We start from the raw sequence: 5,226 nt of genomic DNA, 5'->3' as shown, positions 1-5,226 counted from the left end.
GCCTTGGCTCACTGCAGCCTCTACCTCCTGGGCTCAAGCAATCCTCCCATCCCAGCCTCCCAAGTAGCTGGGACTACAGGCGTGCGCCACCATGCCCGGCTAATTTTTCTATTTTTTTGTAGAGACGGGTTTTCACCATGTTGCCCAGGCTGGTCTCAAATTCCTCAGCTAAAATGATCCATGCATCTTAGCCTCCCAAATTGCTGGATTACAGGCGTGAGCCAGCCAACATCATGCATCCCTGTGCAGCCCTGCCAGGGCTGGCTGGACCCTCCCACCGTTGTTGATGGGCAGTGCTGGATTATTTGTCACGAGTCATCCCCTACAAACAATGATTTCCCTCCACTTGCACTCTCTAACTAGAGCCATGGATGGCCAAATGCTCTTTGGGAAGAAGCCAGTGGATTCTCCTCGGCTCTGCCTGCAAGTAACAAAGGCTTTTGACTCCACCCCCTCCACACTGTCAGATTGCCATTCCCCTTCAGGAAAACTTCGAATGGGGCCGTGGACCTCACTCCCCAAAATGTCACAACACACATGCAGCACCCCAACATTCAGAACCATGAAGGGCGAAGGCGGCTGATGTCTGTAGGAGGGACAGGTGTCTGTCCTGGCCCAGTGTCAGGCCAGCAGGTGCAGGCACAGATGGGCCATCCACATTCTCCAGGATTAGCTTCTACCTCAACCAGCACATCTCAGCAAGATGCCAGGATGGGGCTCCACAGGCAGCCGTGAAATGGATTTCTGGAGGAAGGACCAGCACAAGAAAAGGGGTCAGTCAGGTCGCGGGCAAACTGCTAGGGAAATCCCATCTCATGCAGGGCTCCCACCAAGAGGAGCGTGAGTTGTACTGCCCTGGCTCGAGAAGAAGGCAGCACAGGATCTGCAGCTGAGGGTGGCCTTCCCACCAGGGGACAGTGATCCGTGCCTCTCCTGACTGCCTGACGCTTGGTCTCCGGTGGCCCTCTCTCACAGGGCTTCCTGAGGCCTGCAGCGAACAGGGTACAGGCTGCACGTCACAGGTTCCAAAGTGTGCAGCAAGGCTTCTGACCAGGCCCATCCAGACCTGGAGCCCTTGTGGAGCCACATCTGAGCCCTCCTCCCAAGACTCATACACAGGACCACAGCAGCATCACCGAGCCGAGCTGGGGGCCCAGATCTTCTTACCTAATCCTTGCATCAACCTCAATGCAGTTGTCGGCCCCATTTTTCAGACCTGGACACGGAGGCACAGGGTGCTGGTGTGACTTGCCCACAGTTAGTGTGTGAGGTGATGGGTTTTGTCCCCTCCCAGCTCCAAAGGCCCTGCTCTTCCTCAAGCTCCAGAACCTCTCACTGAGCTCCTGCAGGGAAGTCCCCACTCAGAGCCCTCAGCCCTTTCTGCTTTCAGGCTCCAGATGTCAGAGCACCCTTGGGTACCAGCCACAAGTGCCCCTCTGGCAGGCTGAGCCCCCAGCGGGAGGCTGCCCTGACTCAACCCCAGCCCGGGCCTTTGTGCTACCCCTGAGGGAGTAGCTGCTCCGTAAATCCTTGTTGAAAGAATGAAGTGTCAAAAGGTTGTGTGTGCTTTTCTGATTTCTTGTTGACCATGAGCCTTGTGTCTGGAGGGTGACTCTGACCTGAGTGCCAGCCACCTCCCTCCGGCAGAGACAGAGCACTCCCTTGTGCAATGCTGTGATGCAGTGACTTGTGGTGATGGAGAGCCCAGCCAGGCCCAACAGGCTGGGAAGGGCAGGAATCCAGGGGGTCAGGGAGTGGTCAGGAGGGCCTGGGATCCAGAGAGGGGCAAAGCGTGCCCAAACCCCGGGCCATGTGGAGGCATGGTCTACATTGACCCCGCGGCAGGGCCGTGCCTCCTGGGAGGACCTGCTGGCCTCGGTTCTCCACTTGGGGGCACTATAGACCACCCCAGAACCCCAGATTCGAATTCAGCATCTGGCGCTGGGGTCCCAGGAGCGGCCTGCTAGGCACCCTGCTGGAAGATGGAGGGGGCGGTGTGAGCTCCCTCAGGGTGATCTCTCTCTCTCTGCACCCTGCCCTCAGCCTGTCTTTCCCTGCAGGCCTCAGGGTGACCCACTGTGGACAAAGAAGAGAACTTCAGGCCGGGCGCGGTGGCTCATGCCTGGAATCCCAATACTTTGGGAGGCCGAGGCAGGCGGATCATGAGGTCCGGAGATTGAGACCATCTTGGCTAACATGGTGAAACCCTGTCTCTACTAAAAAAAATACAAAAAATTAGCTGAAAGTGGTGGTGGGCGCCTGTAGTCCCAGCTACTCAGGAGGCTGAGGCAGGACAATGACGTGAACCCGGGAAGCAGAGCTTGCAGTGAGCCGAGATTGCGCCACTGCACTACAGCCTGGGTGACAGAGCGAAACTCGGTCTCAAAAAAAAAAAAAAAGAAGGGAACTTCAAACCCAGCTCCCGGGACACGTGCGTAGCCCAATGCTGGGGCAGAAGAGGCTGGCTGGGCATGTTCAGACCTCCCTGGTCATTTCCAGCCCTCTCGTCCACACATGGCTGTAGAGGTGACCGCAGATTTCCCCATGTGAAATAAAATCCTGAAGTCGGTCCAGTTGTCCTAAGCTCACAGCTGTCCCACAGAGCCTGAGCGGCTCACCCGGGGTCCCAGAGTCCCACAGGTTGTGGAAAAGGGGTTTGCCCAGGGGCTGTGCACTGGAGTTTCCAACCACCATATTGTGCTTGGAAGCTGGGAACACTGGGTAGGGCCAGGAGGGAGAGAGGGAGGAGGACAGGGAGGACAGGCAGGAGACGCTGGAAAAGAGAAGTGGCGAAGGCCAGCGCAGGTCAGGAGAGACTGCAGACTACATCCCAGGATGCTTCATGTCTTTCCTGGTTTCCTATTTTATTTTCTGGAATGGGAATAAACACACGGGATACAAAACTCAGAAGGCACAGCAGGGAAACAGTGGAAGTGGACTCGCTCTCCTTCCTCCCTCAGCCCTCTGTTGTTACAAAATTAATCCGCTCTGACAAAAGACAAAATTGCAACAAATTTCATTACAGATCTAACTGGCTTTTTGTGATTCGTGAATATGGTAGCCTCCATTCTACAAAACAGAATGAGAGCTGCTCCAGGCAATGGCAGAACACTGGGTTCTGTGAGGTGGGGGCAAAGAAACGCTAACAGGAGAGAAGCTGATCAGTTAACAGCAGGCTCCTTCAGGTGACTGCATTGTAAGGGCTGAAGCAGAGGGGCTTGCTTATCACACAGGCTCCGGAAGACAGGAACCTCTCATTTCCAGGAAAAACTGGTCTGTTTTGGAATCTCTCTGCTTACTTAAAGTTTCAGTTTGGTGATGTGGCATTTAGCACGAGTGACTGCATTGGGGTTTTGTCTGGTCTGTTGGGACGTGGGGCAGGAGCTCAGTCCAGAGCCAGGGCCATCTGGGACTGTGGTTTCACAACCCTGACCACACCCAATCCAAACAGCCCCAGTGCACAGCCCCCCTCCCTCCTCTTCTCCAGCCCTGGTGGGAGATGTCAGACTCTTTCTATTCCCTTGACATATATACTGTTAACAGAGAAACCATATTCTGTCGAATATCTTGAAGAGGCTTATCCTGAGTCAATATGAGTGACCACAGGCCCAGGAAAACACAAACCCAAGAAATCTGGGGTCAGTGGGCCCGAAGCAGTCGGATTGCAATTTGGTTTTACGCATTTTAGGGAGGCAGTGGTTACAGGCAAAAACATAAATCATAGTTGCCTGAAAAATCTACTTAAAATAATAAAACATGAAAAAAAAAAAAGGGGAAAAAAGATATAAATCAATCAGGGAAGTATACATTGGTCCAGCCCAAAAAGGTGGCATGTCTTGAAGTGGGAGGGAGGGCTTACAGGTTACGAGTGGCTTTAGAGATTCTTTAATTTGCAATTGGTGAAAGGAGTCAGGCTCTGTGTAAAACTTTGAGTCATCAGTAAGGAAAGTTTTCAGTTCAGGTAAGAATGCTATCTATGTAGCAAGATTGCTGGCCTGCAGGCTGACTTAACCCTGGCCTTGCATGGCCTTAGGTCTTGCTTATAATATGGCATCTTGTTGCCCCAAAGAGTCTGTTTTGGCTGGTGCGGTGGTTCACACCTGTAATTCTAGCATTTTGTGAGGCCGAGGCAGGAAGATTGCTTGAGTGCAGGAGTTTGAGACCAGCCTGGACAACATGGCGAAACTCCATCTCTACAGAAAATGCAAAAATTAGCCGAGCATGGTGGCTTTCACCTGTGGTCCCAGCTACTTGGGAGGCTGAGGTGGGAGGATCACTTGAGCCCAGGAGGTTGAGGCTGCAATGAGCCATGATCATGCCACTGCACTCCAGCCTAAGGGACAGAGTGAGACCCTGTCTCAAAAAAAAAAAAAAGCCTCTTCTGTCAGTTTTATGGTTTCTATTTCAACATTAATGCTGGTCAGCTGTACCTAAACTCCAAAAGGGAGGGGGTATGAAGAGGTGTGTCTGACCTCCCTTCTCATCAAGGCTGATAATTTAGATTTTATGGGTTTTCTGGGGTCCCCTTGGCCAAGTGGGATTCTGTTCAGTCAGTGGGGGGCTTAGGATTTTATTTTTAGTTTACAACACACACATAAACTTTAATGAATTTTTACTGCCCAGGACATCCTCCCCAGCTTAGCAGGCACCGCAGTGGGCAGCTCCCCACCTCCTTCTGCACAGCTGCTCTCCTGGAGGGAGGAGTTGATTTAAACACTTCCCTGTTGATGGACATTTAAGTTACTTCCCATTTGCTGTTAAAACAGCACTGCACTCACTCTTTCATTCTCAGAAGTGTTCACCATTAAAGTCCTCTTCCAGATTGTAAAAATGAAACTGACTTGTCAAAGAAAAGATGCATATTTTTAATGAAGAGTACCTCTTGCCTCCACCTCCACCCACTGCCCACTGTCTTGGGGCCCTGGCGTGGATGCCTGGACCCCAGGCCTATATGAACATCACACACCCTGCCTTTGGGAGGGGAGATGTTGTTTTTTATCATTACATGTAAAGACCTTGGAAGTGGCCATTCTCACCCTTCAACAAAAAAAAGCTGGACACACCAGCTTTTTTTCTTGACCCATCTGAAAAATGAAGTCATAGGGCAAACACCCTTCCAGAAACCTGGAGAGACAGACCATCCAGAGAAGTTCAACAACCAAGGCCTATGGTTGGGAGCAAAAGTCTCCAGATACCCAAAGCCGGTAAAAACACTGAAATTACAAC

Source organism: Colobus angolensis, unplaced genomic scaffold (genome assembly GCF_000951035.1).
Source record: "Colobus angolensis palliatus isolate OR3802 unplaced genomic scaffold, Cang.pa_1.0 Scaffold20, whole genome shotgun sequence".
In the NCBI taxonomy this organism is placed as follows: domain Eukaryota; kingdom Metazoa; phylum Chordata; class Mammalia; order Primates; family Cercopithecidae; genus Colobus; species Colobus angolensis.
Note: the sequence above shows the minus strand (reverse complement) of the source record.